Consider the following 17,753-nt stretch of genomic DNA (forward strand, 5'->3'; position numbering starts at 1 on the left):
TATTCATGCACATGTAGAAAATGTATTTTAATGCTTTATGATAAAATATTAATTTTGAGCATTAATCCTAATTTTGAATTTTTAGAGATTTACAACATTACTCTATAACTTTAATGTGAACTTGTTTCCTTCTTGCTCATGCTTGGTTCTTTGATGTGCTTGATTCCATTGTGTGAACAACTTGAACTTGAAACTCCTTTATTCTTTGAATTCATTTGTTATCATCAAAATCCATGTGTAAATTTATAATCACATGAAACTTGAAACCTTGAGTTCAACAATCTCCCCCTTTTTGATGATGACAAATACTTGATAGAACTTGAAACCTGTATTAATACTTAAACTCTCCCTGAAAATATGCGTTAGTTTTTCAAGCAAAAGTATAAATATAATTCCAAGCATATATAACAAGTTTAGCAATTTAAACAATGTTAATGTTCTAGTCTAAAACTTCTCCCCCTTTGGCATCATTAAAAAGGATCGGCAGCAAATAAATGGACTAAAGAAAATGATGCGTTTAATAGTCACTGTAGATAGTTGAAAAATAAGTCGTCCGTGACCCGACAAATGCTGCAAAGACTCGAGGCCTAACTCTATGAATTTAGTGCGGCTAGAGATTTAAACAATCGCCTGATGTTGTTGACAAACGTGATTGAAGGCTCTGAGTTGCTATAAAAAAATGATCATTTTCATCTATCGGATGCCAAAAAAATAATTGCTTCTTGACCTGAGTTCTGTTTTACCACAACGATAGAATGGCTGAGCAATTCTCTTCCACTAATGTTCCAGACTTGAATCAGGAACCCTTGACGCATCAATCATCAATCTTCTCTCCTGAGGCCGTCAATACCATGATAGGAGCAGTGAACCGTTTTTTTAGTAAGACTGATTCTGAGATTATTGCATAATCAAGAATGCTCAGTAGTCAATATGCTGCCTCTGTTACAATCTTGTCTCGAAGGTTAATGGCGAGGGTGAGTGAGATTGATCATCTTAACATGTAAATATCTGAGTTACGACAGAAACTTGCTAATAAGGATAGTGAGAATAAAAGGCTAAAGCAAGAAAACCAAGAGTTGAAAAAATTTACAGATTGGTATGCTCATGATCTGCAACCACGAATAGAGGAGCTGGAACGAGAAAGGGTTCAGATACAATGTCAACATCGGCAGATAACAGCAGAGGTTCATCGTTTACTAGAAAAATAGGGACAATCTACTGTTAATCTCGCTGGGTTAGTAAGAAAACTTTTGACAATGTGTGTCCAACATATCTTGTATTTCTTTTGACTAAATAAGATTTGAAGAGACAATAGTTTGTCTTATTCTTTATGCTATCTCTATAAAATCAGTCCTGAAATTCATCTAATCAGCATCAAGTTTTCTTCTCATATCTATAACTCATCTGCATTCCTTCAACATTCTCGTTTTAAGCCTTCTATTCTTTTCTTATTGGCTCGTTCTTCTAACATTTCTCTAGATCCATCCATGAGGCATTCTGCATCTCAACCTCCTGTCCTTTTTGCAGCTGCCATTGGTGCCATGTTGCAGCAAGAAAATAATAATCTGACTAATAAGTCAGATTCTGATGCTATTTATGACTTGGTGAGTCTTGGGACTCGCTACTCTTCCTCTATTGTTGCTTTTTCTCAACGGCTACAAGCCAAAAATCACGAAATTGAAAAGCTCAAAGAACAAATTGTTGTACATCAACGAATTGTTCAAAAGTCTCACACAAGGGAATGAATCATTCGGCAGAAGAATAAACAGTTGAAATCTTTATTAGATTCTTCATTCCGCTTGCCGGTTCCCATGGATAAGAATGACATGATATTGTATGAAGAGAATGAGCGTCTCAAACATGAGGCTAAGAATCTCAAGTTTATGTAAAAGTATTTGAAAAAATCTATCTCTATTTTTATTGACTCTGGTTTATCTTTTAAGAGATATTCATAGCATGCATCATACCTATTTCTCTTCTGATCATACATAATCTATCTTCTGGTAAAGGTTTTGTGAAAATATCTGCTAACTGATTGTGTGTATTTGTGAACTCTAATATTATATCGTCTTTCTGCACATGATCTCGAAGAAAATGATACCTTATTTCAATATGCTTAGTTCTTGAATGTTGTATTGGGTTCTTTGAAAGATTTATAGCACTTGTATTATCACATTTGATTGGAATGTGATTATACATGAGTTTAAAATCTTCAAGTTGTTGTTTCATGTAGAGAACTTGAGCACAACAACTACCCGCAACAACATATTCTGCCTCAGCAGTAGATAGTGCAACAGAATTTTATTTTTTACTAAACCAGGAAACTAGTGCATGACCTAATAAATGACATGCTCCACTAGTACTTTTTCGATCTATTTTACAGCCAGCATAATCTGCATCTGTGTAATTGATTAGATCGAAAGATGTGTGCTTAGGGTACCATAACCCTAGGTTAATTGTACCACTAAGATATCTGAGAATGCGTTTAACTGCAAATAAATGTAATTCTTTTGGAGATGATTGAAAGCGTGCACATAAGCACACACTAAACATAATATCTAGTCTACTGGCTGTTAAATATAATAAACTATCAATCATACCTCGATATATTTTCAAGTCAACTGGCTTACCGGATTCATCTTTATCAAGTTTAGTTGATGGGCTCATTGGTGTTCCAATTTCCTTAGCATTTTCCATCCCAAACTTTTTCAGTAATTCCTTAATATATTTTGATTGATTGATGAATGTCCCACTTTTTGCTTACTTAATTTGCAATCTGAGAAAGAATGTAAGTTCTCTCATCATGCTCATCTCAAATTCTTCCTGCATAGTCTTAGCAAAAACTTGACACATATTTTCATTAGTAGCACCGAATATTATATCATCAACATAAATCTGAATCAAAAGAATATCATCATTTTCATATTTAATGAAAAGAGTTGTGTCGATTTTTCCTCTTGAAAAACCTTTTTCAATCAAGAAACCACTGAGTCTCTCGTACCAAGCTCTAGGAGCTTGTTTAAGTCCATATAGTACTTTTGTGAGTTTGAAAACATGATTTGGGGAAATATGATTTTCAAAACCTGGAGGTTGCTTAACATATACCTCTTCATTTATAAAACCATTTAAGAAAGTATTTTTAACATCCATTTGAAAAAGTTTGAAATTTTTATAACAAGCATATGCAAGTAGCATTCGAATAGCTTCTAATCTTGCGACAGGTGCATATGTCTCATTATAATCGATTCCTTCTTCTTGATTAAAACCTTGGACTACAAATCGAGCCTTATTTCTAGTAATGACTCCGGACTCATCTTTCTTGTTTCTAAAAACCCATTTTGTTCTAATAATAGTATGATTTTTGGGTCTAGGAACAAGTGTCCAAACATCATTTCTTTCAAATTGATTCAACTCTTCTTGCATAGCTAGAATCCAAGATTCATCAAGAAGTGCGTCATCAATATTTTTGGGTTCAATTTGAGATAGAAAAGCAGTATGATTGCAAATATTTCTAAGAGATGATCGAGTACTTACACCTTGTGAAGGTTCTCTCAAAATTTGTTCCACTGGATGATCTTTCACAAATTTCCACTGTTTAGTTGCATCTTATATTAAATTTTGATGATCTTTCCTGATGGCTCCATGTTGAACTTCCTTTATTGTTTTCTCTTTGTTGAGATTGAGACTTTCCGTGTTATTTATACCTCATGTTTCTTCATCAATAGATTTCTTGGAGAGTGGAGAATTAGATTCATCAAATACTACATGCATAGATTCTTGTACAGTCAAAGTCTTTTTATTAAATACTCTATAAGCTTTACTATTAGTAGAATACCCGAGAAAGATACCTTCATTAGATTTTGCATCAAACTTACCTAAATTATCCCTGTCATTCAAAATAAAACATTTGCATCCAAATACATGAAAGTAACCAATGTTGGGCTTTTTCTCATTCCAAAGCTCATAGGGGGTTTTATTTAACTTAGACCTTAGCATAACTCTATTTATAACATAACATGCAGTACTTACCACTTCGGCCCAAAAATAACTAGGCAAGTTGTTCTCATTGAGCATTGTTCTTGCCATCTCTTGAAGAGATCTATTTTTCCTCTCTACTACCCCATTTTGTTGAGGAGTTCGAGGAGCAGAAAAATTATGCACAAAACCGTTTTCATCACAAAATGTTTCAATATTTTTATTAACAAACTCTTTTCCCCTATCACTTCGGATACTTGAAATAATATAGCCCTTTTCATTTTGAATTCTCTTACATAACTTGGTAAAGGCATTATGTGCCTCATCTTTATGAGCAAGAAAGATGACCCAAGTATATCTAGAGAAATCATCAACAATAACAAATGCATAATATTTTCCTCCTAAACTTGCAACTCTATTTGGTCCAAAAAGATCCATGTATATCAGTTGCAATGGTCTAGTAGTGGAAATATGTTTCTTAGTTTTAAAAGAAGTTTTTGTTTGTTTACCAAATTGACATGCATCACAAATTTTGTCTTTAAGAAAATTTGTTTTTGGTAAACCTCTCACAAGATCATTTTTTGAAAGTTTGGAAATAAGTTCCATATTGATATGACCTAATCTTCTATGTCATAACCAACTAGTTTCATTTTGAACTGAAAAGCAAATAGCATCTTGTGAGGTAATTTCTTCAAAATCGATTGTATAAACATTATTGTTTCTAAAAGCAATAAAACAAATATTACAATCATAATCATTCAAAATAATGCATTTATCTATTTTGAAAGTAACTGTAAATCCTTTATCACATAATTGACTTATGCCCAAAAGATTATGTTTTAAACCTTCAACAAGTAGAACATCTTCAATTATGAGAGAAGATTCATTACCAATTTTACCTATTCCCACGATCTTCCCTTTCGAGTTGTCTCCAAATGTCACGTGTCCTTCTTCTTTAGATCTAAGATCAAAGAACTTAGTCTTGTCTCCCGTCATGTGTCTTGAACATCCACTATCTAAAAACCACTTGTTTTTGCTTGTGGATGACTTCATGCATACCTATAAAAACAATTAAAATAATTTTTCTTGGTATCCAAGTTATTTGGATCCTTTATTTATTAGTATTAGAAGAAATAAGATTTTTAGGTACCCATATGGCCCTAATAGTAATTGTATGATTTCTTCTAATAGGACAAGTATGATAATTATGACCATTTCTATTCCAGAAATTGCAAATAGTATGTGACATATATGAAGAACTTGAATGATTATAATAATAATTTTTTTTGACAAAATTATTTTTATGAAAAGAATTTTGATTATTGATTTTTGATGTAGAAGGATTATCAAAGAAATTTTTATAAGGTTTGTATTTTTGTTTTGACATATATCTCAAACCTGTCTTATCAAAAACACATCTTTGACTATCAAAAAGTTTTTCAAAATTTCTTTTTCCATTCTTAAAATTTTCAACAATATTTTCTAAATCAGTTTTCTTCTTATTCAATTCAAGATTTTCATCTTTCAAAATGATACTTTCTTTTCTTAAAATATCAATTTCATTTGTTAAAGAATAATTTTTCTTTTTCAAAGCAGTATATTTGATACCCAATTTTTCAAATTTCTCATAAATCTCTTCTAAAACATTTTGCAATTCTTCATATGAAAGATTTTCAATATTATCAAGATTTGTTACCTCAATGTCATCTTTAGCCATAAGACAAAAATTTGCTGATTCTCCATTGCTTGCTTCACTATCTGAGCTACTTGAATCATCATCTCATGTAGCTTTCATTGCTTTCTTGCCCTTGTTTCGATCTTTCTTTAGCAGAGGACAATCTGGCTTGATATGACCAGGCTTATTACATTTATAACAAATTAAAGTGTCATTTTTACCTGAATCTTTCTTAGAAAACTTTTTGAAGGATTTCCTCGGATTAGTTTTATTTTTCTTTAAGAACCTCTGAATTTTTCTTGTTATCATCGCAACTTTTTCATCCTTATCTTCATTTTCCTCATCTTCATCACTTTCACTTTCATGAGGAACAGTTTTAAGTGCTAAGCTCTTTTTTGGCTTTCCTTCTTCTTCTCCTCTTTTCAATGTGTACTCATGGGTGATAAGTGACCCGATGAGTTCATTGACTTCAAGTTTCTTGAGATCTCTAGCTTCAAGAATTGCTGTAACTTTTGATTTCCAACGTTTTGGTAAAGAGTTGAGAATTTTTCTTACTATCTCCACCTTAGAATAAACTTTGCCAAGAGCTGTCAAGCTGTTTATGATGTTAGTAAAACGAGTATGCATACTAGAAATGGATTCATCATCATTCATCTTAAACATTTCATATTCATGAGTAAGAATATAAATTTTTGATTCATGAGTAAGAATATAAATTTTTGATTCCTTGACTTGCGAAGTTCCTTCATAAGTAACTTCCAAGTTATCCCAAATTTCTTTTGCCGTAGCACAAGTCATTATTCTATTAAATTCATTTCCATTGAGAGCATTAAATAATAAATTCATAGCAGTTAAATTCAAAGTATAAAGTCTATCGTCTTCACGATCAAACTCTTCTTCTTCCTTTTTGACCTTTACTCCATCAACCACTTTTATTGGAATATAAGGTCCATTTACAATACATTTCCAGATTTCTCGACCTTGAGCCTGAAGGAATATTCTCATTCTAACTTTCCAGAATGAGTAATTATCTCCACAAAAAAGTGGAGGCCGACTGCTAGATTGACCTTCACCAAATGAAGCTGAAATGTTAGTCATAAGATCTTAACTCAAAAGATAGTTAATCTTATAATAGAGCTCTTAGCTCTGATACCAATTGTTGCCCAAATGATTAACACAAGAGGGGGGGTGAATTGAGTTGTATTAAAAAAATAACAATTATAAATCAAATATATAATATAAAATATAAACAAAATATGAAATAACAATAAATATAAAGAGTAAGGGTAAGAGAGAAGCAAACTCAGTATGTTAACGAGATTCGGCCCCACTGCCTACTTCCTCGCCTTAAGCTACCCCTTGAGGATTCCCAAATTCATTATTCAACCTCCTTTAGGTGGAGATAGAAACCTATTACACCTTTGAACAACACCGCTACAAAGGATCCGTGTAGAACACCATCTACACTTGCAATCACCTTACACGTGGTGATTCAACTATTCCTCGTGTAGAATACTTTCTACACACACAAGGGTTATACACACCCTTTTTCTGATACAAGAGCTGATAGTGGGTAGGTTATCAGAAAACACTCCTCAATAAGTGAAATAAGAACAATACAGCGCAAACTATATCTCTCAAAATGAATAAGGATTAAGGCTCAATGCTTAGAGAAGAGAGAATGAAAGCTTTGAATGAATGTTGTATGCTCTTGGTGTTGTGAATGTGAAGCTCTCAAATGATCTATTTATAGGCATATGAGACTTCATATTCAAATTTAAAAAGATTCACATGTCAAAGACAACATCATTCATTTTTTCAAAAAATTCAAATAAAATGTTCTTCTTTTTCAATTGTCAAAGACAACATCATTCACGTTTTCAAAAAAATCAAACCTAATCTTTTACTTTTGGCATATGACAAAATGAGCACACTTTCCTTTTCAAAAAATTGAAACCTAATCTTTTACTTTTTGCATATGACAAAAGGAGCACACTTTCCTTTTCAAAAAATTCAAACCTAATCTTTTACTTTTTGTATAAGTCTAAAAAAGTATCAATCACTTTTGAAAATATTCAAATAAAACATGCACATGTGAAAGATGACAATCAATCATCTTTAATATTTTCAAAGTTCAACCCTTTAATCAAAGCATGCACATGCAAAAGATGACAATCAATCATCTTTCAAAATTTTCAAATTTAATTTTCAAAAATATTCATGCACATGTAGAAAATGTATTTTAATGCTTTATGATAAAATGTTAATTTTGAACATTAATCCTAATTTCGAATTTTAAGAGATTTACAACATTACTCTATAACTTTAATGTGAACTTGTTTCCTTCTTGCTCATGCTTGGTTCTTTGATGTGCTTGATTCCATTGTGTGAACAACTTGAGCTTGAAACTCCTTTATTCTTTGAATTCATTTGTTATCATCAAAATCCATGTGTAGATTTATAATCACATAAAATTTGAAACCTTGAGTTCAACAAATACCAATTCTGATGTATGGCATTTTCGATTAGGACACATTCCATTTGCAAGAATGCAAATCATTAGTTCATTTGATTCTTCTATAAAAGCTGCTCACAATCATGTCTGTGAGATTTGCCCCTTAGCTAGACAAAAGAAGCTATCATTTCCTGTATCAAACAGTTATTCCAATAAAGCTTTTCAATTAGTTCATTGTGATATTTGGGATCCCTTCTCCACTACATCATATTCTAGTTATAAATACTTTCTAACCATCATAGATAATTACACAAGGTTTACTTGGTTGTTTCTTATGAAAGCAAAAACAGACACTCGGTTTCTACTCAATAGCTATATTACCTATGTTCATACTCAATTCAACACAAACATTCAAACTCTTAGAACAGATAATGGTCAAGAGTTTAATATGCCTACTTTTTATCAAGAGCATGGCATTATACATCAATTATCATGTGTTGAAACACCTCAACAAAATGGTAGGGTTGAAAGAAAACACCAACATCTATTGAATGTAGCTAGAGCTCTTTTGTTTCAGTCAAAACTACCTTTGCCTTACTGGACAGATTGTGTCTTAACTGCCACACATCTTATTAATCGTACTCCTTCCTCCATACTCAATAACCAGACCCTATATTACCTCTTATTTCAAAAACTACCAGATTATAAGCATCTCAAAGTCTTTGGATGCTTGTGTTTTGCAAGCACAGTTACAAGCAATCGAGACAAGTTTCAACCAAGAGCTTCCAAATGTATATTCCTTGGCTACCCACCTCACATAAAAGGATACAAAGTTCTTGATCTACTCACCCTCAAAACCTTTGTATCTAGAAAAGTGGTCTTCCATGAGTCAATTTTTCCTTCTATTCCAAACACCATCCATACATCTTTTGTTTTTCCTGATTTTCCTCAAATCTATGACTCAACAGTCCCAAATACTTCTTCTATATCAATTCCCTCAAATACTTCCTCCAATACTTCTGCTAATACTGAGACTAATTGTAACAGCCCGCTAGAAATTCAATTAAGGAATTTCTATTGACTTTAGGAACCTCGTGAAAACTCTGTAAGTTTACACGAATCGACTAATCGCATAAATTTTAGCCTGTCAACATAGTTAGTGTTATCACTCACTATGGTGCTAGAAATGCGATTTTAATTATTTGAGATAGTTAAAAGTGTCAGAATACATTATAGTCTACACCACTAGACTTAATTAAATATTTAGAATTTTTCAGTACTACGTTTATTACGTTTATTTTTGGAGTGAATAGTAACCTCGGTAAATGTACTGAGCGCAGTGTTTTCAAAATCATAGTGTGAAATGTCCAAATTAGGATAGCGATATTTTATTTGGACACTTGGCAAGATCTTAACCACACATAATGAATAGTATTAGATACTTGGCACAAAGAGAAACCATTAGATGGAATTGTGAAGGAAATCAAGGTGTGAGATCATGACACCTAAGCAAAATACACATTTGGAAAATATCTTAAGAATAGAGATTTAAAATACACATAGAAAGATTTTAGCCACCTTACTCTTCCAAGTCTACTACACATTTGGAAAATATATTGAGCTGATTTTTATAGATATTATTGGATAGAATATTTTGAGATAATATTTTATAGATATTTTGGGTAGGAGAAAACCACACTCAACTCTCAACTCCAGCCTTATCATCTCCCTTATCTCTTCCATAAGCATCTCCAGCCATCACCCACGAACTTATCTTCATTTACACGTTTCTTTAAAAGAATATCAAACATTCTCTCTCGGACAGCTTTTAGGAGTTCTTTTGCATGCCCATTTCGAAGCTGTTGTAAGTGTTTTATCATAAAGTCTCCTTCATATAAGTTGTTCCTTTTTTAGTCTAGTTTACATGGATATCTTATTTGCCCCATTTGAAGATCATTTGATCAGTCAAATATTATGTAAACTATAGAAAGGTCATTCTGGAAGATAAACTGGAGAATATGTTATAGTTTGGAGTTTTTGACCAAGCTAATGGATAGATATTGGTCCGAAATTTTTATGGAGTATTGTTAACATGTATATATGACTATTGGTTGATGATTTTTGCATGATTGAAGGTTTTGATGAAATATTTGCTTAGATTTAGAAACTTAGAAACTGGAAGAAGAAAAACAGTTTCTATTTTGAGAAAGTTTAACTCTTTGGTGGTCTAAACCTATTCTAATGACTTTGATAATTTTATTGGAGGATCCTAAGCATCTTATATACATGTTATATTATTATTTTGAAGATATTTGATGTTAGTTTCAAAGATATGAAATTTTATACAAAGAGATATTCAGATAAGCCAAAGTGTGGATGTTCTTGGCTAAATTTATGTTTTGGTTAATTTTTAACCATGTGATCTTGAATTAGAAGCTTATATATGTTTTAGGACATCTTTTTAAACCATGTGATGGTTTGGTTTGAAGATCACATATTTATAAGTCATAGATCAAAAGGTTGATCAAAACAAGTTAGAAACAAAAATCAATAGAAATAGCATATGAGAATTTCGGCCCTATGGAGTTTTAATAGTTGTGATTAGTTTTAAATTTTTCTAAATTGATATTTGAGTTGAGGATAAAATTTACATGAGGCATGTAAATTTTGGTGACTTTTGGAGTTAGTATGCAAAATCCTTAAGTTATGGGTAAAACGGTCATTTTCCTACATGTAGGAAGTAAAATGGAAATTTTACTCTTTAAGTTAGTATTTTTCCATATTTCAAATTATTAGTGATTTAGTACTAACTTTTAGAATCACTAATTACAGTTCCTCGTGATCGCGCTTGAGGTTTTATAAGAAACGCGGAGATCGAGGTAAGTTAGCTTTTAACTTACTAGCAGTCTACTGTGTATGTGTGCTAAGTAAAAGAATTACAGTGTATGTATGTATGTTATCATATATGTCATGCCATGCCAAGTTATCATGTAATTGTCTATTATACAGAATTTATTCTGTCATCAATTTTTATCTGTTATACAATATATTCTGTTATGTATTACTGTACATGATAAGTACGTCATGCTAAGTATGCCATCTATTACATGTAAGTCAAGTCATGTAATATTCACTGTTGCAAGTATGTCATGTTAAATATGTTGTCTATTATATGTTATGCCATGTTACGAAATGTTTCTATCTCAAGTTGGTCATGTATTCTAAGTTATGTTCAAGTCACGTTATGTTACGTCAGGACTTCAGTCCTTTCGTATTCCAGTCACGTTTCATCTTGAGTATATTCAGTTTGTGTAGAATACATGGGACCACAACAACTGTGGAGTATGTATTTAACTGCATAGTGATGTGTAGAATACATGGGGCCACAACAACTGTGGAGTATGTATTTACACGTAGAATACATGGGGCCACAACAACTGTGGAGTATGTATTTTTAAATGTTAAGTCAAGTTTGTGTAGAATACATGGGGCCACAACAACTGTGGAGTATGTATTTAACTACAATTGTGATGCGTAAAATACATGGGGCCACAACAACTGTGGAGTATGTATTTTTCATGTTAAGTCAAGTTTGTGTAGAATACATGGGGCCACAACAACTGTGGAGTATGTATTTTTAATGTTAAGTCAAGTTTGTGTAGAATACATGGGGCCACAACAATTGTGGAGTATGTATTTACACGTAGAATACATGGGGCCACAACAACTGTGGAGTATGTATTTTTCATGTTAATTCAAGTTTCAGATCAAGTTCATGTCAAGTCAAGTTCAGTTCATGATTCAATTTAAGCTATGTCAATTATGCTATGTTGTACGCTAAGTTATGCTTTAATTACTTATAAATTTGATTATGCATTTATGCTTTTACTGTCATACATGCATCATTAGTCTGTATGGAAGTTTTTTGTTAACTTGCTGAGATTTGTAATCAAATCTCACTGTGGTAGTCCCAACTACCATTCCCCCCGAATGGTAGATCTTGTTACAGGACCTGAAGGAGGATCAGGAGCTGACCAACTAGATACAGTCGACTGAAGGACGGTGCGTCGTTAATGTTAATATAGTAGTTAAATTACTACTTGTACGATGGAGTTGCATCTCCAGTATTTTGGGATATTTTCAGTTTGGTGCATAGTATTGCTAAAGAAAAAAATTATCCGCTGCGAATATTGCATAATGTTAGATGCATGTTAGGATTATTGCATCTTATATGTCATGAACGGGGGCAGGTAACCTTGTGTTGCATGTCTCGACGCTTCAAATGTCCGTCTAATCCCAAACGGAATTTGGGGGCGTCACAGGGTGGTATCAGAGCAATACGTCTCTGGGCAGTAAATCCACATGTCCTTAGGAAATGCACCAAACATTAGGCTTGAATTTCTTAAGGTATGAAAGGTAGTATGTGGTTTTTATACATATACTCGTGTGTTTCAAGAAGGAACACATGACTCGTGATAGAATACCTCGGAATCCTAAGGGAGATAATAATCAAGAGGATCAGAATTTCCCGATGGATGAAGGATTAGTTGAGGTAAACATAGTTAACGTTGATCTGATTGCAATTGATGGTAGTATTGCATTATTGTTATTTTGGAGTAGGTCAAGTCATTAGGGTTGGTAAATTGTACATTGTTTGATTCAAACGAGTCATTGTTTCTATTAATTGTGGTGCTTGAGAATTCAGCTTGGAAGTTGAATTGTTACTCTAGTGGTAAGAGTAAAAAATTTTCATTAGAAGTATTATTGTTCATACCAATGTAGATATAAAATACATTTTAGTAATATGAGAAAGGATATGTAGGATTGATGAATGGTTTTCCACATATTTGGAGAATTGTTTCGATTCTAAAAATACGATAGAAATTGTGTTTGGAAGAGTAATTTGATTAGGAGAAGCTTTAGCCTTAGTAGGATTCATTTATGATAATAGTATTACCACGCCGCTAGTAAATGATTTCTGGCAAAGCACTATCTTTATGGATACATAGATCGATCTTCTTTTGAAGACTATTATATGGAGAGTAAAATCTTGGTCTTGAGGATTTATGTGAACATTAGGAACAAATCATTTAGAGTTAGAATAATTGATAATTTATGATGGATAGAAGAGTTATGACAATCATAAGAGAGAAAGTTTCAAGTTTAAGTTATTAACTGGTCAGTTATCAAAGTACCACCTAGGAAGATGACTGATTGTTGCGATTATAAAGAAGTAAGTTAGTCCTAGACCAGTAGAATTCCTTGAGGTTTTTATTAACTTGAAGATTACTGAGAGTTTGGATATGCATGATTAAATGCATATTTATATGAGTCATTGGATCATGTCATATATATGAAAATCCCTGAAAGAAATAAAATGGAGTACATAAAACATATACCAGAAGATAGAAACACAAATATGAATATTTGTGAAGTATTATTTTATTATCATAAAGCAAAATTACAGAAATTTGAGGCTCTTTGCCTCAATCTTTAAACGTTCTTGCTCTTCAAAAATCTGCATGCCTCTCCTATCTAAAGGAGTAGCCACTCGAAAAGAAGAGTTAAGCAAAGATTTTAAATCTCTGTTCTCTCGCTTTACTGCTTCTATCTTCATGTTGGATTCCATAAGAAGCCTCTGAAGCAGAGAAATACTCTCGTGGAGTTTGTCAACCCCACCAGTCCTGGATTGCAGTCTCTGAGAATATGCGACAATGGCTGATGAGTATCGAGTACCGAGACTCACAAGCTCGTAGATAAGTTCATTTTCTGACTTATTAGTCAGATCATTATTTGATTGCATAATAGCACCTATGGAAGAAGCAGAAACAACTGGGGAACGAGGTGCAGAATACCTCATGTTTTGGCAATGAGAAGATTGCTGAGCCATTGCAAAGTGAGTAAGTAGAAAGAGATTGCAGAGTAAGAATGCAGATTAATTTCAGAAAAGTGAAGAAGATGAGATGAGAAAGAAGATGAACTGAATAATTCTTTTATAGAGAAAATTATGACGAATCACCTCTCGTGAATCATTTCTCTACAAGAGACAAGAGCAATGTAGTATCATAGCTGCGGTGCCTGACAATTACAGAAGAACAAAGTAGTGTCGTAGCTATGCGGCGCCTGACAACTACAGAAGACCTATAAAAATCACGCGGATCAGAGTTGTCTGGTCTAAAACAGAGTGCCACCGATTTTGTTAAAAAGAGAGAGGTTAACGGTTTAATTTTGATGAATTCTTTACTAACTATGGTATTTACAAGAACATTTAAAGTATATCACCTATGCTTTTCTAAAGAAGAGTTTCGGAAGATTAATTACTTAAAGTTTTAGGTTTGGAGAGTATGTCGTTACAACTTGGCCAACCTTGTGCAAAGAAGTATAATCTAATTGTTGATTAAAGTAATAGAGTTAAGGAATGACATAATCTCAAAAGCATATATATATATATATATATACGGGATAGACAATAGGTTGGTAAGCAACACCTCCTCATTAAATTGCTACTTCTTATTTAATTCGATTTCGAGGACGAAATCTTTTTTTTTAGGAGGGGAGATTGTAACAGCCCGCTAGAAATTCAATTAAGGAATTTCTATTGACTTTAGGAACCTCGTGAAAACTCTGTAAGTTTACACGAATCGACTAATCGCATAAATTTTAGCCTGTCAACATAGTTAGTGTTATCACTCACTATGGTGCTAGAAATGCGATTTTAATTATTTGAGATAGTTAAAAGTGTCAGAATACATTATAGTCTACACCACTAGACTTAATTAAATATTTAGAATTTTTCAGTACTACGTTTATTACGTTTATTTTTGGAGTGAATAGTAACCTCGGTAAATGTACTGAGCGCAGTGTTTTCAAAATCATAGTGTGAAATGTCCAAATTAGGATAGCGATATTTTATTTGGACACTTGGCAAGATCTTAACCACACATAATGAATAGTATTAGATACTTGGCACAAAGAGAAACCATTAGATGGAATTGTGAAGGAAATCAAGGTGTGAGATCATGACACCTAAGCAAAATACACATTTGGAAAATATCTTAAGAATAGAGATTTAAAATACACATAGAAAGATTTTAGCCACCTTACTCTTCCAAGTCTACTACACATTTGGAAAATATATTGAGCTGATTTTTATAGATATTATTGGATAGAATATTTTGAGATAATATTTTATAGATATTTTGGGTAGGAGAAAACCACACTCAACTCTCAACTCCAGCCTTATCATCTCCCTTATCTCTTCCATAAGCATCTCCAGCCATCACCCACGAACTTATCTTCATTTACACGTTTCTTTAAAAGAATATCAAACATTCTCTCTCGGACAGCTTTTAGGAGTTCTTTTGCATGCCCATTTCGAAGCTGTTGTAAGTGTTTTATCATAAAGTCTCCTTCATATAAGTTGTTCCTTTTTTAGTCTAGTTTACATGGATATCTTATTTGCCCCATTTGAAGATCATTTGATCAGTCAAATATTATGTAAACTATAGAAAGGTCATTCTGGAAGATAAACTGGAGAATATGTTATAGTTTGGAGTTTTTGACCAAGCTAATGGATAGATATTGGTCCGAAATTTTTATGGAGTATTGTTAACATGTATATATGACTATTGGTTGATGATTTTTGCATGATTGAAGGTTTTGATGAAATATTTGCTTAGATTTAGAAACTTAGAAACTGGAAGAAGAAAAACAGTTTCTATTTTGAGAAAGTTTAACTCTTTGGTGGTCTAAACCTATTCTAATGACTTTGATAATTTTATTGGAGGATCCTAAGCATCTTATATACATGTTATATTATTATTTTGAAGATATTTGATGTTAGTTTCAAAGATATGAAATTTTATACAAAGAGATATTCAGATAAGCCAAAGTGTGGATGTTCTTGGCTAAATTTATGTTTTGGTTAATTTTTAACCATGTGATCTTGAATTAGAAGCTTATATATGTTTTAGGACATCTTTTTAAACCATGTGATGGTTTGGTTTGAAGATCACATATTTATAAGTCATAGATCAAAAGGTTGATCAAAACAAGTTAGAAACAAAAATCAATAGAAATAGCATATGAGAATTTCGGCCCTATGGAGTTTTAATAGTTGTGATTAGTTTTAAATTTTTCTAAATTGATATTTGAGTTGAGGATAAAATTTACATGAGGCATGTAAATTTTGGTGACTTTTGGAGTTAGTATGCAAAATCCTTAAGTTATGGGTAAAACGGTCATTTTCCTACATGTAGGAAGTAAAATGGAAATTTTACTCTTTAAGTTAGTATTTTTCCATATTTCAAATTATTAGTGATTTAGTACTAACTTTTAGAATCACTAATTACAGTTCCTCGTGATCGCGCTTGAGGTTTTATAAGAAACGCGGAGATCGAGGTAAGTTAGCTTTTAACTTACTAGCAGTCTACTGTGTATGTGTGCTAAGTAAAAGAATTACAGTGTATGTATGTATGTTATCATATATGTCATGCCATGCCAAGTTATCATGTAATTGTCTATTATACAGAATTTATTCTGTCATCAATTTTTATCTGTTATACAATATATTCTGTTATGTATTACTGTACATGATAAGTACGTCATGCTAAGTATGCCATCTATTACATGTAAGTCAAGTCATGTAATATTCACTGTTGCAAGTATGTCATGTTAAATATGTTGTCTATTATATGTTATGCCATGTTACGAAATGTTTCTATCTCAAGTTGGTCATGTATTCTAAGTTATGTTCAAGTCACGTTATGTTACGTCAGGACTTCAGTCCTTTCGTATTCCAGTCACGTTTCATCTTGAGTATATTCAGTTTGTGTAGAATACATGGGACCACAACAACTGTGGAGTATGTATTTAACTGCATAGTGATGTGTAGAATACATGGGGCCACAACAACTGTGGAGTATGTATTTACACGTAGAATACATGGGGCCACAACAACTGTGGAGTATGTATTTTTAAATGTTAAGTCAAGTTTGTGTAGAATACATGGGGCCACAACAACTGTGGAGTATGTATTTAACTACAATTGTGATGCGTAAAATACATGGGGCCACAACAACTGTGGAGTATGTATTTTTCATGTTAAGTCAAGTTTGTGTAGAATACATGGGGCCACAACAACTGTGGAGTATGTATTTTTAATGTTAAGTCAAGTTTGTGTAGAATACATGGGGCCACAACAATTGTGGAGTATGTATTTACACGTAGAATACATGGGGCCACAACAACTGTGGAGTATGTATTTTTCATGTTAATTCAAGTTTCAGATCAAGTTCATGTCAAGTCAAGTTCAGTTCATGATTCAATTTAAGCTATGTCAATTATGCTATGTTGTACGCTAAGTTATGCTTTAATTACTTATAAATTTGATTATGCATTTATGCTTTTACTGTCATACATGCATCATTAGTCTGTATGGAAGTTTTTTGTTAACTTGCTGAGATTTGTAATCAAATCTCACTGTGGTAGTCCCAACTACCATTCCCCCCGAATGGTAGATCTTGTTACAGGACCTGAAGGAGGATCAGGAGCTGACCAACTAGATACAGTCGACTGAAGGACGGTGCGTCGTTAATGTTAATATAGTAGTTAAATTACTACTTGTACGATGGAGTTGCATCTCCAGTA

Source organism: Carya illinoinensis, chromosome 9 (genome assembly GCF_018687715.1).
Source record: "Carya illinoinensis cultivar Pawnee chromosome 9, C.illinoinensisPawnee_v1, whole genome shotgun sequence".
Lineage (NCBI taxonomy): Eukaryota > Viridiplantae > Streptophyta > Magnoliopsida > Fagales > Juglandaceae > Carya > Carya illinoinensis.